This window comes from Phasianus colchicus, chromosome 13, assembly GCF_987193195.1.
Source record: "Phasianus colchicus chromosome 13, bPhaCol1.hap1.1, whole genome shotgun sequence".
In the NCBI taxonomy this organism is placed as follows: Eukaryota; Metazoa; Chordata; class Aves; order Galliformes; family Phasianidae; genus Phasianus; species Phasianus colchicus.
The window spans coordinates 4298562-4325107 of record NC_143448.1 but is presented as its reverse complement, the minus strand read 5'-3'; the positions used below and the strand labels follow the sequence as shown (position 1 = coordinate 4325107).

Sequence of the window (26546 nt, the reverse complement as noted above, 5' to 3'; positions counted from 1 at the left end):
TTGGAAAAGGTGAGAAAGATGTTACAAGGTGCTGTGTGCTGCTGGCATTGCAATTCCATTCCAAATGGACTAAAGATGGAATTGCAAGAGGTGAGGGATATGTATTTTTGGCAAGAAAAGCATTAGGAAAAAACTAATCTTTTCTGTGTGATTAAGAAAATATAAGAATTCATGATACATCTCTGAAAAGGATATAATTGAGGAATATGCATCCTGAGGTGATCACAATATCAGAGCAGCTTCTTCTGCAATGCAGATGCATGAATAGCAACCATCAGAGTAGCCTATGAGGCTCTAGCCTTGTATTTTCTTTTCTGCTCAACCCTGAACCTACAATCTTCCTCCCAGTTTCTCTGGTTCTTTCACCAGCATTTATCCCCACAAGCCTTTCTGAACATCCACAGCACATTGACTTCTGCAGGAAAACAGGTTGAAGAACTGCCACCAATGCCAATAAAAATTACAAGGAATATAATGGCAGATGACAATGCTATTTTATGGAGGGCATCAGCTTTCCCACTCCTGCAGAGCACTGCTGAGTCATTTGTGGAGTCTCCCACACCACCAGACACATCGATCACCTTCAGCAGTGGCTTAAGCTTCAGGGAGAGGCCAGGTTGGCAAGCACGCCATCCAGAAGTGATCCCAAACTCTAGCACAGGCAATAGCAGCACTGCAGCACTTCAATCACAAGTGGCAAACAGTTTATTATATACTTAGGAGCAGCAGATGGCACTCTCCGCTCTGCTTAGCGGCGAGCAGGAGCTCAGCAGGGGGCACTCTGTAATTAGAGGCAACTTCGGTGCAGATCTCACCCCAGCACCGGCCGCTTCCAGCTGTTAAAGGTCTTCTGATGTTTTTCCACAAAGAAAAATACCTCAACATTGTAATCATGTACAGCATCATAACCATAGCTTCCAATGACTGTTCATGTGTTAGGTTCAAACCACTCGGTACTGAACTGCTGCTCCATCCCCTAGAGGTGGGACACTGAGCACAGCAGCATGACTAGTTCTGCTGGCCTGTCTACAGCAAGCTGTAGGTGCCCACCTATAGAGAAGGATTATTTTTCCATATAGAAACTGGATGTTAACTGGAAGAGGATCAAAAGTAGAAGGAAGTGCAAGAAAAAAAAAAAACAAAACAATAGGAAAGTGACTGGCTGGGAAGGACAGAGAAAGTATTACCTCAACAAAATTAAGCTGAGAGACAGACTGACCAATTTGTGGTATTTCTGTTTATTTTGTCTCACGACATGAAAGCTGACATGAGAGAAGAGATGCATTCTTCCTGAACAGCTCTGCTCCCTGTATGTTCAGACCCCACTGAAGCCAAAGGAGCTTCTCCCTGATGCCTACCAGCCCTATAGGCAAATGGGTGTATTTGTTCTATGATCACATTAAAACATTTTTGCTAAGGAAAAATCACTTCCAATGTAAGATATTACACCACACTAAATGAATTCTGTGTACCTTTGAGCATTTTTACGCAGGTAGACATCTAGCTTTCTAATCAAATGATAGCCTTGTTTCACACTGAAAAGCACAATGCCACCAGTCGCACACTACTTGTACAACAGGACAACTCCTCAGCCTACTGTCCCCCATTTCATTTAATCTCCACCCAGGAAAGCACTATAGCTCAAATCCTTGGATCCCAGGTATTCCCTCCAGCTCCCAACAGTTCATTCAAGCACACAACAGGCCCTGAGGGCTGATGGCCTTCTGGGAACAGCGGTGCAGGGAAAGATGGAGTGCTGAGGGCTGAGCAGCTCGGATGTTTTCATTCATCTCATTTGTAGCATAAATCCAAGCTTGGTCTCCTGCGTGGGCAGGCCTGAGAGCTTTATAAATCAGTGGTAGTTGCTCAGAAATGTTAGTCAAACATGTTTTTGTAAGAAAATACCAAAATGTCATGAGGAATCACAGAATCACTAAGGTTGGAAGAGACCTATAAGATCATCCAGTCCAACCATCCACCTATCACCAATGGTTCTCGCTAAACCATATCCCTCAACACAACATCCAAACGTTCCTTGAACACCTGCAGGGAAGGGGATTCCACCACCTCCCTGGGCAGCCCATTCCAGTGCCTGACCACCCTTTCAGAGAAGTAGTATTTCCTAATATCCAGCCTGAATCTTCCCTGGCGCAGCTTGAAACCATTCCCTCTAGTCCTATCACCAGTTATACGGGAGAAGAGGCCAACCCCCAGCTCGCTACAACTTCCCTTCAGGTAGTTAAAGAGAGCAATAAGGTCTCCCCTGAGCCTCCTCTTCTCCAGACTGAACAATCCCAGCTCCCTCAGCCGCTCCTCATAAGGCCTGTGCTCCAGACCCCTCACCAGCTTTGTTGCCCTTCTTTGAACACGCTCCAGGGCTTCAACGTCTTTCTTGCAGTGAGGGGCCCAGAACTGGACACAGTACTCAATATGCACATTAATTTAGACAACAGTGAATGATCCAATTTGACCATCTGGTTTCCAGCGGAAACCTCAGATGTTCTCTGGCTTTCCTGCCTTGTCCATTTGCAGCCCCACAGTTCTGCACAATTTCTCACTCCATGGCAGCCCTGTTCCTGAGCCATCAGGGCTTGGACCAAAGCCTGTGGCCCGTGCCTTACAGCTGCAAGTCCCACCATGCTGCAATGAGCTTACTCTCACATTCCTGAAACTAAGCATTTCCACACCACCTGTTCAAGCAGGGTCCCATACGGTTTACAGAGCCTTGCAGAGGCTCAGAGAAGAAGCAGAAACAACATCTCAGGTGGAGGAAAGGACTTTAAGTCCATGGTGAACTTGGGCTCCCTGTTCTCACAGATCTCCAGGGTGGTGGAGAAATATCACATACGGCTGAATAAGGAGTGTCAAAGTACCAAAATACTGTTTTGGGAAGTTTAGCTTCAAACCATCAAAATAAAAGAAGTCTTATGTCAGAAAGCAACACAAAGTCCAATTTTTCTAGTATTCACTCGGAGTGACATCTAGGACAATTTTCTAACTGTTGCTTTTATCTCAAGAAGAAAGAATAATATTAATTAAAAAAGACTAACACATTCAATGTCTGAGTGCTAGAATTATTTCTGTGAATTCACCACACTGTGAAATAGCATTTCCAAACCTTCAGAATGCCACCATCATAACTTCAGCTGCACAGTTTGAAAAAAGACCCAAACCAACCCAACACTGATACTTCTAAGTGCCAAATACAGCGTAGAAGTCAAGATCAGAAGGAGCTGTCTCTGACAAGTCCGCAAAACTTTTGAATAAAATGCTCAAAACAGGCAAAAAAAAAAAAAAAGAGGACATGACTTCAAAACAAAGCAAGATGTCTTTATATGAATGTCTGAGTACTAAATGAGTGCATTGGAGGAACTTGGTCTTTTTTCTGGAAATCCAGAGCTATTGTTACATTGTCAGGCTAGCTCTATTTATATGTTAGCCAAAAGCTCTTTTCTGTACTAGTGTCCTTTCACCCGCTCAAAATAAATCTACCTTCTCATGAGGTAGATTAGTTACTATTATGATAGCTCTAAAACTGAAAACCATATATTATAAGCTAAACTGTTCCTGCATAAGCACCAAAATAAATCCAGTGATTTACTGAAGTCACTTTGGAATTGTGAGAGGGTAAATCTGGCTCCATGTCATTTACAGTAATGTCTTCAATGGTGACAAAATATAGAAAGTTGGAAGTCTAACTTAGCATGAAATCAGACTGAGTAATCTGAATTATGAGTGAAAAGCGTAAGATTAGAGAAATCTGTGCACAGGAACCGGGGTTTCATTCTTCCAGCTTGCCAAGGAAGTAATCATGAAAACATAATAATGCAAAATTATGCTTGAATTTTCTTCTCACCCGCAGAGAAACAATGACATTTGCTAAAGTCTTGAGTCAGACACGCTACAAAAATTACTGTCATTTATATACGCTTATAAGATTTATTTCTTCTCAAAAAAAACCACGCAAGTCCTAAACAATTACAGTGAATCCAATCACACTGAATGCACAAAAAGTTAAAATGTCTATACTAATATCCAGCTAGTTTGTTTGGGCTTTGCTTTTTTATTTCGAAGGTGAACTGCTTTGATTCTGTACTTAACTGAGGCGTGATATTGGAGCTATTGAGCATCTTTTGATCGATTTCAAGAGATTTTGTACCAAGCTCATGGCAAAGTCTATTATTTGCCATCTTGGTGACTCAGATAGAACAAAAGCAATGAGTTTGACTACTAAGTCCTCCAAATCAATGTCTGCCATCCATTTCTATTTTGTTTACTTTCATTTTCAAAACTGCATTACAGACAGTCAACCTTTGTCTTGCACAAAATTGAGAGAAAAGCTTACAGCATTAGAGATGTACACAGCATTTCTCAGGAAGACTTATTAAAGAGCTAGACACAGCCTAATGAATACCTGCTCATTTTTGGTTCACTAACATCTTACTATAACTACATGTAGTAGAGCACTAAAATTCTGTTTGCTAAATATCTACAAGTGGATTACTTGTGCACACACAGACTTCATCCCTGCCGTAAGATTCAGAAAGAGATGAGGAACAAGAAGGGTCCCCTGCCACTATAGAATCTTCCCCTTCTCCCTGGATGGAGACCAGGCCTGGGGCATGTGAAGGGGAAAAGTGCCATTGCCCTCCCAGCTGCATAAATTAGGAAAGGGAGAGGGGAGAGTTTTAGAAAGGATTATCAAAACCACACAAGCAAGGAACAAAAGGGAATTTGAAAGGGAGCCCAAGAATTAATATACAAATCTAGGACTCAAACATGCTTAATACAGTCCCACATTTGGAAATTTCAGTATGAGGTCTGATCTCCGTATGCAACAGGGTCTGCAAGTCTGGTCCAAAAGAATTCCTGTTTGTTAGAGCTTTTTGCAATGGGGAGCAGCAGTAGGACGACTGCAATGAAACCCTAACACTGCTGCAGCTTCTCCATCAGGCACTGCCCCCTGCATGCACTTCACCAGTTATGTCTCTACAGCACATTTTAAGACAAACAGGTGACAGTCCGCTCCTCAAAACGGTGTAAAGGAGGTCAGCCTTTGCCTCTGCCACAGTGGTCTGACTTTAACTAACACTACTGTGTTGGTTTATTTTCTTTTTAAGCAAGCCGAGCAGGTCTCAGTCCACAGTTTCCACTCTTATTGCAAGTGGACCATTTCTCCAGGACCACTGTGGTCTGAACTATTTTCAAAGCCTTTAACCCAGTTCTAATTTTGCAGTGAGCATATCTTTAAAAAGAAAAATTGTTATGATGACAGCTAAAGAAAGCTGGAGTCTGGGGCCAGCATCATGTGTTCACATTAGGAAACTGACCGCTGTTGTTAGAAATTAAATGTTTGACATGAACTACAGTCACAGAAAAATAGGATTCAGTCTTGCAGTCTCGCTGTTTATGAAAGCTTAAAAGAGCTGAAAGTCCAGTGTGATTTATATCCTGGGAGCTGGTATTCAACTTTAAACATGTTCTTTTTTCAAGTTCATCTTGTCATCCATAGATAAATATAGATTAGAACAAACCAAAATAAATGGGTGGGTACCAAAATCCACAAAACAACTAACCATAATGGAAGTGCTTGTTCTTCTATTCAATAGCAAAAACAGCATACACTTGGTTTAAATAGCTGGTTGGGGTAAAATGAGTATTACTGGACAGGAACACTTAGCCAGCATGGTCCAAACAAGTCAAAAAATAGCCAGAGTATAACCACATAAAATGAAACACTGACCAGATTTAAGTATAATTGGTCACCCTCCCATGTTTTCGGATTCCTATTATTATAGCTTAGGAAGCTCTGTAATATACCTTTGGAAAAGTCAAATGGTTTTACTGGGTTTCTAACCTTTGCACTTCAGTAAGATGATCCGCTGAGAATGTTACTGTGTGAGACTAAAAAAATAGAGCCCACTTTCATTGCAGAGGTGTAGCAGACACTTACATGACTGTTCATCACCAGCGCCTCCAGCCCTGTTTGCTTAACACATCCCTATTATGCACGCACTACGTGGGCAAGGCTAACTTTACCTGTTCCATCATAACAAGTTAGTTATCCTATTTTCAGCATAAAAACGGCATTTAAATAAATATTTATTCCATGCCACTGGGAAATAAAAGCCAGACAGCATCCTGCTGTGTTTCTTTCCAGGATGAGCAAATCCAGCAATCAGACCGCAGGTCACCACGAACACTTGCTCAGGACAGCAAGGAGGACTATTGAGCAACGTTCCCTAACACAGCAGGCTATCAATGGGCCCTTTGTAGATGCGAACAAATTCAGAACTATTTTCTTCACTTTGAATTTTCTACAGCTATGTTTTTCTAACCATTTCAGCCTGTGCTGTTCTGACCCCCTCTGATCAAAGGATGCTGAACCTGAATTATTCCCACAGCATTTATTTCTACAAGGTCCCAAGCCTTGGGCATGTCTCCTCACAACAGGGAGCCCTGGGTGCTCCATAGCCCTGAGGACATGGGAAGGGCACAAGTGCAGAGCTACCACGTGGCACTGCTGCACCCTGCCACGCAGGGCCTACCCAGGTTAGCTCACAAACATCTGCAGGAATTCAGAAATGGCACAACACACCACAGAAGTGGCTTTTCCTAATGAAATATTGACAAGTAATTACATATACATATATATATGTACACACAGACACACACACACACACACACACAGAAGCCCTGTAATGCCCTGTAAGACAGAATCTTTCAGAATTACGGAGCACAAGATTTAGCTAGAAGCATTTGAAGTTTCTGCATACAAATTCATGATTTGTTCGCAACACCATTACTGTCTTAAAGAAAGACAACCATATCTGATTGCTTCCATTGCTTTTTCCTGGTTCTTAACCACCACCTACTTTTTCTTCTTATAGCCTGTAAGATGCTCTGGTCAGGATTCTTTCTTCTTCAATATTTAGAAAGGGCCTAAAAAAAATCTCAGCCACCAAATAAGCACGTATTAAATAGCATCCCAATTTTGGATCCCAAGAGACTGGAAAGTGCAATTCAAACAGCTGCTTTTTTCATTTATGCATCTCCAAAGGTCAGCCATGAGCTTGAATGTATAATACATAATCTGCCTGTGCTCATCAAAGGAAGGGTCCAATCTTCAGTTACTTTAGGGAGGAAAGAAACCAGTCTGGCTAACACCTAGTAAGATGCCCTGTGGGAAGTAAAATTGGTGTCAGAAGCAATGTGGGTGATGGTCAGCTCTTTATCTAATCTTTATAATAGTTGATTCACTCAATGCTTAGGTTTGAAATTCACAAGCAACATATAATCTTTGACTTCGGGAAAGCAGACTTCAAAAGAACACTTTCCTTAGACAAGCTGATTGAAATTTTGTAATGTAACAGAATCTCACCGTTAAGCATAAAAGCCACAATAATTCTAAGGCAGTTTATAATGTCTCTTTGTTTTGCATTTTCTTTTAAATAATGAGCTTGTAAATCATTAATAGTAAGATGAAGACACTGAAAACAGTTGTATGAAATATTTATGACAAAATTGGAAATACAGGATCACCTGAGGTGAGAACACCTATGAAGTGTAAACCTATTGCTACTGCATTTCTGAACTCTAATTCAATGACAGTATATTTTAATTTGATTTTAAAGCTTTAGTTCCCACTGAACTGGCTGGTAAATTGCAAATTAAAAGAATTCATGTTGCATCTGGATGGGGAATGTAGTATATTTTCCATGCAGAATGAAGTATACTTAATTCACATCCATTTTAACATGGCATGAACAATTTGCAGAAAAAAAATGTAGACCTGGAAAATGTATAATTAAGAATATAAAAAGAGAGCTCTCTACTGTGGCAAAACATACGTTCTGTATTATACTATTAATACATAGGGATTTTTAAATTAGAACAACTTTGTAAACCTTTAAGAAAAATTAACCCAACCAATACAAACCTTTCAGGCAGAATTTGAGTGCTGGATAACGTGAAAGAGAATTCCACATCTCGTTAGAAAATTGTTGAATTTCTGATATCCAGCCCCAGGCAGACACTTCTGATCACTACAACCCAACCATTTTTCTGTCATTAAATAAAAGCTTGTGTACCACAGGCATTGCCTCCTCTTCTAAACACAATTTTTATTTTATCCACATTGTCAATCTCAGGACAAGAACAACCAATCCACTCATTCCATTCTCTCAAATAAGTAAAAGAAAGTAGAATAGACAAAAGTAGTCTGCAGTCAAAGAATATTTGCTACCACTGTAACTGTGTGTGCTGAGTGGCTAAGGAAGATATCTGTCTTATTGGCACAGGTTGAGAAATTCCCAAACCAGTAACATCTAACCATAGTATTGCTTCTCAGGAGTTTGATACTTTGCTTACTTTGTGTAGTTTCAGTTGCTTGACAAACAGTAGAATATCCATATATATACAGCATCCCCTAAACAGCTTAGTTAGTTAGTGAGCAAGTTACGGGAATTTAACAATCCTGTTCACTTCCTGGCTGTAGACAGTGAACTTGTCCTAGTAGTATTAATGGGACTGGGTTTACCTCAGGGTAAATAGACTTCTGCTCATGTATTTGCAGAGCTGTGAGATCCCCTGGTCAGACCCAAAACCAAAGTCTAAGAACAAGGACTGGCTTCATGGTATTCTTATTAAACAGAAAGTTTTGTTGGGAAAAATGGTGCGTTAACATTCCTGCTTATAGCTTTAATGAAAGAGAAAATAAAATTGTAATAAGCGTTCTGGGACATCCATGCCTCAAGAGTTACGATGATCAAGGGTTAAACAGATGTAACATCAGGAAAACAAAAAGAGTTGTCAAGTTACTTGATAGCACATAGCAGCTTTGTGCTGTCAGGCAGCTCAAGAAGTGACTGAGAAGGATTTCGAGGAAAAACACAAAACCAGATTATTGCAATTTGCCCACTGAAGAAATGTCAAACTCAATGGGGACTGGTTCCATTTTCTGCCTAAGTCTCCTAGGCCATTGTGCCTATGAAGATCCCACTTACCTAAGTTTGAGCTCTCATCATGGTGCTTTTTCCCTCTGCAGTAAAGAGCATTTTGTCTGCTAGGTGAAGACCCTTGTACTCTGCACAGCCAAGGGACTTCAGTCTGACCTCCATAGACAGATCTCTTGCTAGCTCAGGTATACTGTCACAGACTGTTTGCCTTGAACAAATGACATGTTAGCAGTTTGCTCAGCATGTAAAAGCACTGTCATCTCCCAAACCTGAAATCTGCAAGTACAGAAGAACACAGAGAAGCCTAACACATTGCTTGAAGATGTCAGAAGATATTTTTGGTGTATGAGCCCAACTGTTGGCTATAGTACATGAATAACATTGTATTGGACCTCTATCTGAAGAGAACACCCTTCTTACACAAATCAGGTTGAAACAGGAAGCTCAGATATTCAATCTGTTCAGTTTGGGGTGGAAGTGACACAAATCCTACTGAGGGCTGTAGCACCTGAAGTGCTGATGCGAGTCCAGTCAGGGCTTCTGTTGAGCACTGCACTGTAGACAAAAGAATTGGCTTCCAGCATACAGACTGACACACTACTAAATCCATAGGGAACAACAAACAGGAAAGATGTTGCATCAATGTTGCAATGGTTGCATGGTTTTAAATACAAAATCCAACTAATCCGTAAACAGAAATGTTACCAAAAAAATGGAAAATTCTGATCTTTTTCATTAAAAACAAAAAACAACAACAACAAAAAAAAACAAAGCATAAGAGCAACATTTTACTCTATTTTTTAAATATATTCTTAAATCAAAGAGAGATCAATCACCCTCAGATAGAAATTCACAGTGATCCAGTTCTAATTCAGCCTACTTCAAAAGTGAGTTTTGCCATTGATCTGGAAGGTGAAGTATTTATAATCTGATATGGTTTGGGGCAAGTTATTTACCAGACAGTCTTTTCTGAAATCAGTTAGATGCCATTTTCCTATATACTTTTAAGATGTAAGCATATGTAAAATTTATTAAAATAAAAAAAAACCCACACACACAAAAAATGGAGAACATGAGAATACTCCATTCATGCAACCAGACTCACTTTTTATAAGCAGCACACGTTGGAGATGGCTTATTCCAGCACTAACAATGAAACGCTTGCTGTACCACTATGATGTGACTCACAAAGTGAGGTCAGAGAAATCTCCTGGCAATAGGATATTCTAAAATTATTGGCAGGAAATGGGTATTCACAACTGCTAGCTAAATTATTTTTAAATGTAATGTGCTGGAGAGAGTGGGCGACTGGCCAAATTCTTCTCTCAGCCACATAAATGTAATTCTGAAGTGACTCCATTGACCTGAGCACTGAAGTAGAAATGTGAATCTATTTCTATCTTAAATGTATTGCAGCCTGTCGCATTAGCACCATGATCATGTCAGATCCTACAAGTAAACAGGGTCAGGATGTGTCAATATACAAATGGGAGGCTGTCAAACAACCTCTAAATGTGTGAAGGAAGAGGTGCTTATCCCTGCAAAGCCATAGTTTGTGAGCATCCTCTTTTGGGGGCTTTCTCTATGTGATGTCTGCTTGGCCTAAACATTCCCCTGACATTACCAACAGTGCAAGATGCCTTACCACACACATCTACTCATGGAGGGCTACAGCATGCGACTTCCTCCACTCACTCTTCTGGTGTCCCTTAATTCTTCATCAGGTCATACTTCTGAAGATCACTATCCTCCCTCATACCCAACTAGGTAAGCAGCTTACGTTCCTTTTCCATCAGGATGAGGTATCTCAAAGACCTTTTTTCTGAACTAATCGAACCAACAAGCATTGTCAAGGCTAAGATACAGTAGGAAATGATCCTACCAGTAACTGCTACCAGAATGAATGCGAAGAGTAACAGCAGGAAGGCAAAGGCTTTGTGGCTGCCCCCCAGACAAGAAGCATCCTGTAGCCCAGCAGCACCCTTGGTACCCTCATCCTTGCTGGGTGTTTGGGTGCTTGCAGGGTGGAGGGCAGCAAGTCTCACGGTGTAACGAACTGAGACTCCTTGTGAGACAGTTTCATCAGCTTCAGGAGGACTCATCCATCCTCAGAAACACTGTCACTTCCCAAATGGTCTGCATGGTTCCAGCCAGTGCAAAAATAACTCCAACATATAATCTCCACCAAATATGTTTATACAGCCTGGATGGATAGTCTAAAACATTGGCAGTATTCCAGACTGAATCTCTGGTGTAGACAAACTGAATTTATGCCTTATGTGATGTTAGGTGGCAGTATGTCGCTATGTTAAAGACCTGATACGCCTTCCAGTGCTCTAGGAACATTTGGGAAGTTAACTCAGAGCCTCTGCCAGATGTCAACTTTCCATTCTAATGATGTACAATGCAATAACACTACGTACTGCTTGTTTCTAGCCCCAGACCTCCATTTTTCTGAGCAGACAAGCTAAATCACAGGGAGTGATTTTAAAGCGTATCATTAAGCATACAAAGCAGTTTACAATGCCAAAGCATTAAATGAAAATGCCACGTGTCCTTATTAGTCAATAAGGATATGTAGAAAGGTACAAAAGAAAAAGTCAGAAAATTCTCTCAAATCCTAGATCTGTTTTGATCAAATTCATAGCACAATTCAATAAATAAAGGAAGAAAATATACCTATTTTTGCCCTTATCCATTATGAATACCACTGTAAAATGCCAAGAGAGGCCAATAAGAAAGCACTCAATTTGTCAATACTGAGATCTAATCTTTTTACCAAGGGAATACGAATGACGCCTCACTTCTTCACACTAAGATCTCACCTAGGATGTGAAGCAGCTGAAAGTTTGCTCAGACTCGGCCTCATAGTAGCACTTCAGAATTTGGTTAATAATGGTTGTCCTTTATTTGCACTGCCACAAAGTCACTGAACTCCAAACAGCTCAGACTGCAGGATCTGTTCTGCTACTCTTTAATTTTAACACCCAGAAATAGCAATAATCAACATAACCGAATAATCAATTATTTTTAATCAATAAAATCAAATAAAATTCAATTAAGTCTTCTATCACTGAAAAAGATTTCCTAGGTAAGATAAAGGCACACAAAAGGATTTTCTAAGTTTAGCAGATTATATGTAGATGTGTAAATGTAGGTACATTCAAAAACTTTGCTGCTGTTTTCAACACAACCATTTTTGATGGCTAACTAACCAAGTGTAAGCACTACAAATCATCACAGCTCTATTATCATGTCTTCATTACACCTCCCATTAATCTGGCCTTTGGATTTTGATATACTTGCATACAATTAACCTTTTACATCAAAATATCTAATCTGCATGCTTGCTTTGCTTATAAAATATCCAAGCAGTTGCGAGTACTTTTCATTAAAAAGATAATTTGATTTGTATAAAGATCCATAAAGCTTTCTGGACTTTACTTACTGTTACAAAGTAAGCTAGAAAAAATGCTTAGATTTTTTCAGTAATGTTAAACGGACAACTTACTTTTTTTATTCTTTCTTGTTGAAAAACTTGGTTACTTCTAGAGAAAAAAACATCTTTATCTTTTTCAGCAGCTTTTATATTGTATGGAATACAGAAGATAATTTAAGGAAAACATGAATTACACAAGATCTGAGAGAGATAAAAGCAATTCCATTCTCTAATAAAGATGAAATTCCACATTAAAGATTTCTAATCAGAATGTTTCAAAATTCTATAAATGATTTCTAAAGTCACAATTAATCAATATGGTAAAGTTGCCTTTAATACTTCTCGTACCAGCTAAAGCAGTCTGCAGCCACATGACACAGAGCACTGGTCAGGCTTAGCCTCAGTCTGCCAGTTTGGATTTGACCAGAAGGTTTTGATGGGTTAACTCCGAACCAGCAAACTGCATCTTGCATCAGGTATCACCTGTGGGTACCACTCCTGATGCCAGGTACAGTGCCACCTGTCCTTCTGTGGGCACCATAAAAGCACACAGCTGGGACAAAGCCCACGTAACGTGATTTGACTAACCGGGCAGAAACCTGCTTGTGCTACACCATGTCAGGCAGGACCTGTGAGCATTTGGTGTTATGAACTTTAATAATGGCCTCAAAGCCACCATGAACTAATCCTGTGCCCCTGCTCACAGAACACCTCCTGCAATAGCATGCACAGTGTGAACTTAAGAGTTTGGCTGTAAAACAGTTTTAGGTGCAACTGAGATTGTGCTGCTGTAAACAAGTGCAGTAGTAGAATTGAACCATAAACATGTTCTGCATCAACAAAACAGAATGAACATTTTCAAGCGGGAAAGAGAACAAATTCAAATTAAGCAAAGCACCTGTGATGTTTGATGGTTGCTTCTCCATAAATAACCACTGTGCAATGAGCGATGACATGGTAATACAACATCCAACTTAGTTACCCAAACTTCAGGGCCTGGTTCTAGGATGCAAAGGGGGACGGTGTCAGCCCCAGCTTTCTGGCCAGAACCAGCTGCACTCAATGCCAGCAAAACTCAATGCCACCATGCACAGCGTGCCAGAATTCGGATGCATGACAAAAGATTTCAGAAGGGACAGCAGTACCTTTCTCCTCAAGGCATTAGCCAGCCCCTATGCAGAACACAGGCAGCAAGCAGTGGTGGTTCACAGCATTGCCACTCTCTGGTAAGGGGACAAGTGCTAAATAAAAGCCATGTCTTTGCTGGGGCATCTTTTACCAACATGAAATGCCCAATATGTGGGAATGCTGAGGCTGTGAAACTGCACTATGCAGAAAATTACATGTTAGCTATCTCCATTATAGCAGGCTGTCATCTTTCAGCACAGAGCAGCCATTAATCATCCAACAATCATTCATCCAGCCTTTCGGTGAAGCATTAAACTGTGGCCCTTTCTGTCTGTCTCTGGTGCTCATCCAGGTGGAAATTAGAAATCCCAGAGTGCTTTTCAGAAAGTACAGGGGCTAACCTGGGTGACCCTCAATAATAAAAGAGAAAACCTGTTTCCATTGTCCACAGCTGCATGTAAGCTATCGCGCAGTACATAATAGCACCACATTTACCTACACAGTCACTGCTTCTCCAGCATTTAACTCATTCATCTGTAAGAGTGGCTTGGGACACCTTGAGTATGAAATATGCTTTGTGAAATCAAATTCCATTATCCTTTACAGCATGCCAACAATCATTTTCAACCAAAAATTTCACAGTGTCTCCGTGATTCAATCTTAAATGACTCTCCTTCTGGTATAACAATCTGCAGTAGTGCTTCATGTTCATGCAGGGAAATAAGTACTCAATACACCATAAAACATATGCTAATAATAATGGACAAGTCACTTAACATAGACAAATGTTTGTTGTTGGTTTTTCCTCTTTTTTCTCACATTGATTTTCTTTGGGGTTAAAATTACGATGCGAACATTCTCCAGGCTGGATAAAGACTTGTTCTTTCTTATAGAGCTTCTGGATGAAAGACATTTAGAGACTTAGATAATCACCTTCCTAACTAGATTTGATCTGATTTTGAGGTCATTTTCATGCATTAGCTTAAAAGAATTACAACAAAATTTAATAATAAATTCTGTTAACATAACTTAGCCTTGAAAAATGGCACTTACATTGAGCAAGTAATATTTTTTAATGTTTTATTCACTAAAGCCCAATTCTAAAGACATTTTGATCCATAATCAGCAATGTCCTTAAGCACATCCAATCTTTCACTAGAATGATGAAATATAAAAGCAGAAAAACAACAATATAAGGGAGTTAAGTGACTCAGCCTCATTAAAAGAGGGCAAAAAATCAAGTGCCTGACTGCTTTAGTATTTTTGCAGTTTCTAGCCAATGGCACATAAAACATATGCTGAGAGCAAAACAGGTTGAGGAGAAGGGGGTGGGACCTGCAGTGACCCCAGATTCCACGTGCTCTCCTCACTGCTCCTCTGAAGGAATTTGCAGTACGCTGATCCTACTACTGGACTACAACAGATTTTGCACCTTGCTCACTGTCACCTTATCCAAGTAGCAGATAACTGAACAGAGAAGCAATCAATTGGATTTTCACTTAGGCTGCAACACTTATTTTAGAAAAGATTGTTACATAGGAAAAAGGAGGTACAGGCACAGTCGTGTGGAAGAAAAATAATTTGAACCATAGTTCCAAAAAAGTCTCACAACTATAGTTAGATCGAAGGAGAGAAAGAAATGTGCTGTTTTCTCTCAGCTTTTTCAAAGGCACAGATTACAGGGACTGAATGAATTTCTAGTTGATATGCTCATAGAATAACGTTCCTCAGTCCTGAAGAGCTGTACATACACATGCCTGGTTTCTTTGACTATAGACATAATTCTGGAAATCATATATCATTAAGCACTACCTAAACTGTGTGTAAAGCTGGTAAATTTAGGCATGTGCATTAATTTGGAGTGGGAGGTAAGCGTAGTTAAATGAGAAATGGAGAATGAGAAGAATACGAATGTGCAATACAGATCTTTCTTTCATTTGGTAATGCTGTTCCCACAAGGAGAGGAGTGGGAACTACTTAGGAGGAAGTTTTTCACACAGAAGGTGGTGATGCACTGGAACAGGTTGCCCAAGGAGGCTGTGGATGCCCCATCCCTGGAGGCATTCAAGGCCAGGCTGGATGTGGCTCTGGGCAGCCTGGTCTGCTGGTTGGTGGCCCTGCACATAGCAGAGGGTTGGAACTAAATGAGCATTGTGGTCCTTTTCAACCCAGGCCATTCTATGATTCCATGATACTGAACTTTCAAATATGTACTGCAATAAGGAAGTATTTACAACATATGTTGGACAATTGCACATTCCTTTCTTATTACACCTACAGCTAAAAAAAGACAGGACAAGTGGTCTCCAAATGCAAATCTACAGAAAGCAACAACTAAAATATCCCTACACCAGAAACTAAAAGGAACAACACCATGCATGAAGTCACACAGAAGGCCAAGGTGAAGGAAGTCAGCATGGGAACAGATGTACATTAAATGTTATAGGTCCAACAGCCTCTTGGTGTCAAAACGGCAAGCATCCTGCCTGCAGACAGCAGAAAAAGGCCTGCAACTCCCCCCCTTGATACATCGCTGGTTGCTTGACCAATGATTTATATCAGGTGCCTAACGTATCCGCTCTCAATTTTTCTGCAATTAAGGAGGGCAGGGCAGCCCAGTGACAAACGGTTTTCCTACAGCGCTTTTGGCTTTAGCTATTATCCCTTAGATATTTTTAAACTAATTCATCCCTCTCTAGAATCCCAGGTTTGGGTTGATAAATCAAGTGAGACCTGTGTGTGCTGGGAGCTGATTACAGGGTCATTCCTCAGCAGAAATGTTTGACCATAGTTTCCCAACTTCATATTTTATCTAGCAGCTGGTGATGTATCATCGCTAATCCAAATGCAAAGTATCAGGAAATAAAAGAAGGAGGCACTGTTTATAATAAATCACTGACAGGGAAAGCTTGACCTTTTCATTTCCTACAAGGTATTTCATTGTTAGACCACAGACAAACAGAATTTTTCATCTGGTGCTTAATATGCATCAGAAGAGAACAAAGGTTTATAAGAGAAGAGGAGTAGGGTACTATCTCCACTAGAGGACACTTATCTTTCCATAGATCAAAAAAGACAATGTTGTTAATAACGCTTTTTTTCTTAAGATTCCTTTATTCTTATTATTAGATCATAATTTAATGATAAAATGTATTCCATTCCTTTCATCCTGAAGGGAGATTCAGAGACCCTGTTAACTCTGAAATGTTTCTTTAAAACATATTATTTTGAAGGAAAATGCTTATCATTAAACACAAATATAAATGACTGATATTATAATGATGTGCAAACACAAAATGGTAACACTGCCATTATTAATGTTCAGGCCTGAAACATATCTACCACATGTTATTATTGGTACTGCAGTTGTGGCTGCAGATAGGAACACTGTTAAGACTTGATGCACTGCAAACACCTAATAAAAAGCTTCCTCTGCAAGGAGCTTCTGTTTCACCTCTTACACACCAAGAAGGGAAACAAGTACAGAATAGACATGACTCATTTGATATCTTTCTTGAAAAAAAAAAGTCTCTGTTCAATAGAGGTATCTCCTCAGCCCATCTCCCCTGACCCTCAGTCAGGTTGCGTGGCATCCAACAGCGAGATTCAGCCTTCTGCCAAACATAACAGCCACATCATGTTGTTAGGAATGCAGAGGTTGGTGAGCTGCTGGCACATTTCCTCCTGGGGCAAACGGCAGCATCCAGCACACAGTGGGACACGGGGTCTGCTGCCTGTGCCGCCTGGTGAGCCCTAGGTGCCACATTCCCAGGGGCTACTTTGTCTGGGGGTGATGGGCACCTGGGATGGAGCCACTGTTCTGCAGAGCTGAGCTGCCACTTGCTGCCAACACAGACAATTGCTTCCTCTAGCTCCTCCATGGCTCTGCAGGACTCATATCATGAGGATTTTAAATACTCCTTCACACACACATGCAATTACAATGACACCAAACTACCTCAGAATCACGGCAGCAAATCCTCTAGACCACCTCTTTTCCTGGAGAAAATCACAGAGTGCAGCTATAGGCCACAAGCTGGCTTCAGTTCTCTTGAAAGATGGTGAATTTCTGTCATTCCGTACAAAAATGGCCAGTTAGGAGCTCAGAAAACCCGAATCCATTCATGCTTCACGTGTTAACAGGCAGAACATAGGCATGCAAGCTTTATCAACTATATGTCATCTACTACCAAGGTATCTAAACATGAGCACAGCTTCTGGCATTACTTCAGGGATGTCCCACATCCTCTCTCCACCATACCTCCAAGTCGTACCAAAAAACTTTATGTGGGCCTCAAACAGAACCTCTCCTTCACTCATCTTCAGCAGCAGATCTAAGTTCACCTGAGTAAAGAGCACCAATATAGATGCTTCACTGCAACATTTATACCAGTGTGGGCACTGGGATTACAGGCAGCTGGTGTCTGAAGTGGCATCAGCACCCTCAGAAGGGACAAGGCGTTTGCTCCTACTGGCACAAAGGAGGTCATCCTCAGGAAGCACTTGCTCAGCTTGCTCAACAACAGCAATGCTACTTCATTCCAACCTATGGGTATTTGTGCTGCGTTGGTGGGCTGCGACCTCAAGCTCACAGAGAATGCTGTCACATTGCTACTGTTAAGCTGCAAGTGGCTTTCTTTCATTTGCCAGCATCTTAATGTATTTTACTATCATTAGCTACTTGTTCTTCTCTCACACAAAACAGGTTTACAAAATCTATTTTACTAAGAGCTAGTATATCTAATTTGTACAAATTTACTAAAGCTTGTCAGTCACACTAAAGCATTTAATCATCTGTGACATTAAAATAAAACACTTTAAAACCTTTGGCACAGCATTCCTGTTAAGAAAGTGCTGTAATAGTATTCACTCTGCTGGCAACACAGAAAAGAGCAGCAGAGAAATTAACTCAAACAAAATACAGTCATTCTCATAGAACTTGCATTCTGGTCAAAGCTGGGAAACCATGGATGTTCCTGTGAAGAACAGCCTATTCCCACTGTAATGATTTGAGGTGGTTCAGCCTACCATACACAGCAGCCATGCGGCAGAGGGAAGCTATTATAAAGTCAATACTAGGGGGTTTTAGTGTAATTAGAACTCCTCATTGCCCAGAGGGAAGGAAAAAAAATTGTCAGAAACTTTCTCTCTGCCTTTATATTACTACTGAGAAAAAATCTGAAAGCTTAAATTAGAGGAGTTATCTTAAAGAGGAATATCTTTCTGCCCTCCTCTGTTGAATCTTCGCTGGAGTCAGGATCGTAAGGAACTGTCATTTACCTCCACTCCTCTCTCCCTGCCTTCCCAGTAAAAAGAAAAAATAAATTTTAATTGTCACATTCACTTCATTCCAAGGAGCTTCACCAAATATAATGAGACCCCAAATAAAGCCAGAATTAACAGAGTTGAGCCTGTTGCTGTGCTACGCAGCAATCCACCTCCTTGTCCAGGAGTGGCACCAGGCAGCTCCTTGGGCCCCAGAGGGCAGTGTGGGCAGAGCAGCGACCCACCAGCATCCACCCAGCGGTCACAACAGGAGCATCTCTGCCCAGCCTGGCCGTGCTCCAGAGTGCAAGGTTGACAGCAGCAATGTGAGCATTCTTTAGTGTGAGAAAAATACATACTGAACAAACAGAAGGAAGAAATTATCATTTCATATACATAAAACTGCACACTACTAAATGTAACTGATTTGCACAGCTGCCTATAGAATATTATTAACTCTGTGTAAATACTTGAAAACAACATCACTCTAGCCAGGTTTTGCACTTGTTTTCCTTCTTTGTGTGCACAGCTTCCTTTGCTCCCAATGAGAATTCTTCTCATGTATTAGCAAGGCAATAAATTTCTTAATTTTCAAATTCACAGTTCGGTCTTCAGTCAGCTAGGATCCCTCCTCCTAATTCAATTTGCCTCACTGAGAACGTCCCCAGCAGAAGGTAAGTCACTTTGTGAAAGGCACCTCTGCACGACTGCCACAAGGAAACCTCCCTTATTTTAAGCATGAAACATGTGCAAGGCAGAACTAGAAATATTCAAGAAATGCAGTCAGAAAAAGGAAGTGCCTGGACATTTGCCAAGTGCTAAGCCCAGTTTGGGTGTTATTACTTAAAGGCTAGGATTAGGATTGAAGCATGCACATTTCATTTAAAAAATAAATATTGGCTTTAAATATTTCCACTGAAGTTATAAAGACAAAGATGATCGCTGCACTGGGCTGGACTCTATGAGAGCCTGTTGAGGAGAGCCTCTTCAGCCTTTCCATGGGAGCTGCTTTTTCTTCTCTCATTACAAAAGGACTTAAGACAAATTTGCTTAGGGGTAGCTACAGAGTAAAACACCAGTGTGAAGCTGGAGCATCTGAGAATTTGCAAAGGAAAAATCTTTATTTTCTCAGAGCTCTACATTTTTTCTGTTAAAACATCTTCTGTCTCTTCCCTGAGAGAGTTGGGGCCAGGGGAACCAGTCCCACATCTCTTCTAACTTGTTCTGGAAAGATTTCCAGCTATCCTCTCCTCCAGCCAGGAATCAAAAACCAACAGCACCAGAGCTGCCTCTTCACCACTCCAAAAGCCTTGATGGCATTTCCTTAAAGTCCTCCTACTGAAGAAAAGTTGTGGGTTTTTTTGTTTGTTTTATTCCTGCTCAATATCCCTTTTCTATGCTCTTTTCTCCCCCCACACAGAAAAGCTTCCCATCTTCCCATCTCCCAGCAGGGAGGACCATAGGGTTGGTACCCAGCAGCTCCACCAGCCCTCGTGCCACGAGCACAGCCCTGCACCACCTGCTGCTCTCCCCCTGCTTGGGATCCTGCTGGAGGAATTCCTCACTCTGAAAAGCTTTCCTGAAATTATGAATAATGAACATTTGGATTTTTTTCAGCACTACCGCTACCTTGTCTGCAGTTGCCTAGGGTCAAACAAAGCAAAGCATGAGGGCAGATGTGAAATATTTTATCACGCAAATATAGCTGGAAAAACAGACAAGCTCTTGAATGCATAAATCTCTCTTTAGGTGACCTTGTGCATCCAAAGTTTGGGGTTTTTCCTGACAATTGCTCTAACAGACTGCTCCCTTGGGAGTTTCTTTGTCTTAATTTGACAAAAAAGTCAGCAAGCTTGTCAGGAATTAATTAGGTGGTTCAGGCAAAAGAGGGGGAAAAAAAAAAGAAAACTACAACAATCTCCCACCTCTGGTTACAAAATCCTGTACCAGCCTGGCTGCACCTATAATTCCCTGCAATTCATAAAGCCTATATCAATCTGCAGATGCCCTTTTCTCACCAAACTCCAGCACCAAACAGCCTCAGCTTCTATTTGGCAAAACAAAAGTCAGGAAGAAAGAAAACAGTACGGCAATTACATTCTCTCTGTTTTAAAGAGACAAACAGCCCTTCTGTACTAATGTGCTCCTTGCAAATTCAAGACAAATACAAGGGAATTAATATTGTACAGCTCTTGTGAATGCATCAATTACAAACTGCTGGATACCAAATGAAAACTATTAAAAGCCATTTATAGAAATGGGAAAGTTAATTTCTACCCAGAAGATTCTGCTACAGCAGACAGGATTACACCACAAAAAATAGTCTCCAATGCAGTTCTCCAATTCTTTATTTATCCCTGTCAAGATTAAGAATGTTTTAAGTCATGGCAATTTTTTTACATCATGATAATTTAGGAGGGGAAGAATCCAAACCCATGGTACTCTCAGTAGAAGTAAACCTCAGCACTTTTGACAGATAAACAGTGAGTCTTATGTAAGGTTGCAAGCAGGTGATCTGAGGGATTTTTTTTTAAATACCTGTTTCCAGATACTCAGAACAAGTATTTCTAGAAGTATTCACCAGTACCCATATTGACTACAGGACAAACACAGTAAATTAGAGAAAACTGACCTTCTGAGTTTACTTTAAACATGACTCCCTCTTCTCTATGTGTTCAGACTTTCCTGGATTTTGCTTGTTCCCTTACAAAACATACCATAACTGTGCAAACAGAATCAAGTGGTTTCATTCTCAGCTTGGATAAAACGGAATACTGTTCATCAGCATGTGTTACTGCTCAGAGTACAAAGGTGGCTGATGGCAGACAGAAGGTGACACTGCAGTGTCAGAAATATTTTTAGCCTGGTATACATGGCACAGGATGGATTCCAAGGCAGGTTACTGGTTTCATAGTGTATAACTCTTGATTTGGGGTGGATTCTTCATACTAGAGTTGAAGTGCAGAGAGAAAGTATCTTTAGACCTTTTACCTCCCACGGAAAAGAAGAGCAAATCCTTCAGTCCTGCAAGAACTCTGAGTTTCTTATGTTGGAAATTCTGATGGAAGGAGTGGCTCTCTGAACAAACACCACAGTGGATTAAGTCAAGAAATGTTGGATCTGCTGCCCTATTCACATCTATTCAATGACATAAAGGTGAGAAAAACCCTCCTGCAAGCCTCCATCAATTTTAGCACAGAGAAACATTTTCACTTAGTCTTAAAAAAGATGAGCCCAGTTCTCACTATCATAACATCAAAGATTCTGTATGATACAGAAGTGAAGAAAACAGTAGGAGAAAGTGGCAGCTAATGCAAGAGCAATTTGGGATCAGCAAAGCCACACTTTACTGAAGGACACATTGGTAATAACTGCGTGCAGTGATTTTTACTTGATCAGACACTAGTAGCAGGCTTAAGGATCCTTGTTGGTCATCTGAGCCTTCCTTTATCTTAGCAAGATTATTCCTACTTGTATCATACAGATTCCAAAGGGCAGTTCTGAATCCAAAGGAAGTGCTGCTGAAGGCATTAAGACTCTCCTTGGCTCATTGGCGCTGATAAATTTGATGGAAAACGTTATGTCAGGTACCTTGTATGCTTTCTGCTATACATCTTTCCACCTAGACTACATCTCCGTGTTGCATCTGAGTCCCATAATACAGGGATTAAAAGTAAAGCATCATGCGAGACATACAACCATGAGGTTTACTCACTGAGCATAAAATCAGAAAATAACTCCTGTGAGATATTACTGCAGCTTTTCTAAGTGTTTCTGGATCCTCCTCCACACCACCACCCGTAGAAAGCTGGCTTGTTTTAAAAACAAAATAAACATAGACCTTCAACTATTTAAGATCTAATTATAGCTAGTCTAGAAAATTTCTTGCCAAATCCATGCTTATATAGATCCTTACGTGTAAATAATGCCACTGAAATCAGCACAGCATGCACATGTTCCATCTCTATTCACACAAGTGCTGCATCGAGCTCTCAACCAGTCAGCATATAAAATAAAGATGTATAGAATTAAATTCATTGTGTTCCATCAGTAAAAAGTAACTCAAATTAATTATGCAAACTTTAAAAAACACATTTAAGGATACGATTTGTTCATAGAGGTACACTATGTGAATCTAGCTGAGAGAACACATAAAACATTCATTTCATTTTCTGGTACGCGCTCGTTTAGTACAATACACTCAGCCATAATGATGTAGCTAACAATTTTATGGTCTTGTATGATTCATGCTGCAAAGGATACCGTGCCACACTGAAACCTTTTTATTATCAATCACTGGGAAACACAACCTTGAAGACTGGCATTAATTAAGAGGGTAAGGATTTACAAATGCTCCTGCTTCATTCTCTAAATATAAATATTCATGTTAGTATCTATGGATCACTCCTCGAAGCAAAAATTGATCTTGGAAAATGAAAAGTTGTAACAGAAATAGGAACATAATTATGAAAGGCTGTCTTCAAGTCTTTCAAGTGAAGTACTTCATAATCATCTTTTTTCTCTTTTATTTTTTCTAAAAAACTAAAACAACAAAAACACACACACAAAAAAACAAACCCAGAAACCCAAGAGGCAGAATAATTAAGGACATAAAGCACTAATTTAGATCTCATTCCTTTGTTAAGGCCAGCTTTAAGTATAAGAAAAGCTGAAATTCCTCACTTCCTTAGATTTCACTGTGCAGTTATTCTGTAGGAGCTCTGTGGCCTGCTTCTCAATGTAGTAGGTCTGTTAGATATGCTCCTACAGAACGTATCTTCCCATCCCATTATCCTGTGTTCTCTATCTGTACATCCTGCTGAACAAGTCTCATAGCATCATTTAGGCCAAATCTCAAATGGGCCATTAGCCATAACTAAATTAGTTGCTTTTTGTTTGCATTTATCTTCCCAATTCTCTAAGTGATTATGGTCAATACCAGCACATTAAGCACACAATAAGAGCAATAAAGAAACACATAACTGTTATCTCTTTAAAAATAGGATTCTTTAGGATACTTTTTTCAATTTTTAATAATATAATGCACACACATTAGACATGATGATGTCTCTCAGGTAACACATACATGAAAAATGACACATATAGCAATAAAAATATAAAAAGCAATAATCAGTTGAGAAGGATTAGTGTCACCTCACCACAGAAATAGATAAAGAATTCATTTCTTTTAACAATTTAAGTACAGGGAAAAAAAAAAAACCCGGCAGCAATAGAGATGGCTGTGGTAAGGAAACCATTCCTGCAGAGCCTGTATCTCAGACAAATCCTGTGAGCTGCAGATCTGAAGAAAGCATAAAAAAATTTGAAGTCTATCCCCAGTTTTCTATCCAAAAAGAAAACTGGGTTTCAAGTAGAGCAAAGCATTATTTTTCTAGGTCATCAAGAAGTAGCTGTTTTTCATTTAGCATTTCTGTAAGTAAATAAAACTGCTCGTGTTGATAAACACAGGGAAAATGACTTAGAACACTGTCTCCTTAATTGATCTGGAGATAAATGAACAACAGGAACTTGCCCACACTTGATTTCTCCATGTTTAAAATCTGTCTGCTAACAACTGGCAAGGAACACTGATAAAATCAAGCCAAACTGACTTTGTAGTTCCTTCGATTCCTGCTTTCCCTTTTTAATGGTGTTGACAACATTAACAGACAACGCAAAAATATCTTTGTCTCCTCAAACCCCTGGTTGATCTGTTTTGCCTTTATTATTTTGTTCCAAAAATATGCCCTAGCACCTGGAATTCATCAGCCTAAACCATCATTTAGTATTTTCTCTCCTCAGACCAGGTCTTATTAACCTAAACCATTCAGAGAAAAATACCTACGCACATACAGGCTGTGATTAAATGGAACTGTATTCAGGGCTTTCATGTATGAATTCCACTTGGAAGAAAAATTGCCATGCTGCTGGATGGAACATTTGAATTTTCTTTCCTATCACAATTATTTATTATTTCTATTAGCTAATGTTGCTTTACTCCTAATTATGGGTAATTAGATGATGAGTTGTCAGCACACTCCATTCACTTAGAAGCTTCTACATTTAATTAACTCAAGATGGTTTTGAACATTTAAATGTCAAAACAACATTTAGAAAACAGAACATTAACATGTTGTTCATTGAACTGTACATTATAGAATGTGACTTACAGAACCAAAGGTTTCTGTATGATGACAGCTCTCAAATTCTACTTGTAGAGAGTCCAAGTTTGCTGCACATTTTGACAGCTTTATTACAATGGCTTCAGGCTTAGCAGGTCACCTGCTGCAGAGCTCAGAGCCGACGTGAGAACACCATCTACTGCAAGGCTTGGCGGATGAGAGAAAAACACCCTTACATAAACAAGCATCTGAGAAATCTTCTCTAGCCTCATCTGCCATTCATTTTAATGGGTTCAGCATTGAGATGGTTGCTTTCAACAGAAAATGGGAAAGAATGAGTGATAGAATCAAAGCCATCACCAACTCAAAAAGCTGTCTTTCAAGAACAAAGAAGTAGGTAAGCAGTATTAAAAGATATTTCAGTTCACAATAACCTGGAGTTTTTTCACTAGCTTATTGATTCCTCATAAGAGGAGGACACAGAGAAGGTTATTAGCATGACACGTGAAAGTGTAATGCGTTTATAGTGACGTCAATTATTATTTGAATTTACCTTTCCAAAACAATCAGTGGTCAAATAGGTTGCTTATCTGAACACTGTGGCTATGTGTCTAATATCATCAGTGCACAGCCACGCAGTAGAAGAAGGGGCGAAGAAGGATGCCAGCCACAGATGCTGCAGAACTGATGAGGAATAGATATGAAAAGGGATTTGGCCTTGGGGGCTCTTAGGGGCCCTTCTGGAGATGGGAGGAGAACACGTGCCTTATCATAATTTTGAAAACATATCTGGCTGTTACTTCTTTTCCTGAGACTGTGCCAACCTGTCAAGGTAGAGAATCCATGCTGGTTAACTCTAAAGCTTAATCTTTATTCCTACAGTGATCAAATGCTACCTATTACACGTTTGTTTGTTTTACTTCCTAAGCCTTGCTTTCAGTATTGCCACAGTCCTTGCCTGAAGACAGCAAAGATGCTTCAGGGAGGCAGGCAACAAAGTGCGTTTGAGATGCTGGGATGTCAGGACTTATGTTAACAGGTTGAAAGAGCCCAAGGCTCATTGCCATGCTAAGGCTGTGACAGAGTCTGTTGATTGATGGTTCAATCCCAAAAGCCCTGAGAAGCAGAACAACACACACCAGGACTCTTACAATGCAACGGGTGACAGTAATAATTATTTTATATCAGAAGAGCTGCCATAGGGCAACTGAGATGTTTGAGGTAATATCTGATGATACCTTTTCTTCTTATCAGCAGGACTTTTGGAAGAAGGCTTGGATGGGCTTGTGTGCTGCATGCCTTGCTCACAGTCAGGTAACTGGACAAAGGCCAATTCTTGCTTTGTGAGCTTCAAGGTTCAAGTAAATGGAGGCTTTAAAGTCATCTCTGTCCTATCTTAAAACAAAACAGACAAAAAGAAACAACACCCGTAACAACTCCTCTAGCAAAGATGCATAGTTAATGAGATCCGTCCTGTTCCATCAAAGTTTCCAACTGTTCTCCAGTGTCAGAAGTACTGAGAAGGGCTTTCTATAAAACAATCAAACCCATGGTCATCTATCAGCTGATTCATACATTTGAATACATTTCTCATAAAATTCCTGATAGGAACAAAGTAGCAAAATGAAAAACCAA

General features: G+C 40.2%; 1 long non-coding RNA gene across 17 annotated transcripts in view; it reads right to left on the bottom strand.

Annotated features, from left to right (window-relative positions):
* LOC116243587 (uncharacterized) overlaps window positions 1-26546 on the bottom strand; it is a 519295-nt gene that overhangs the window by 179821 nt on the left and 312928 nt on the right. The window contains exon 7 of one of the 17 annotated variants that reach the window (XR_016470859.1): window positions 23845-24091. The exons of the other annotated variants lie outside the window; for them this stretch is intronic. This is a non-coding gene — a long non-coding RNA (uncharacterized LOC116243587). Of the gene's footprint in view, window positions 1-23844; window positions 24092-26546 lie in introns of those variants that run through there. 17 annotated transcript variants of the gene reach the window in all.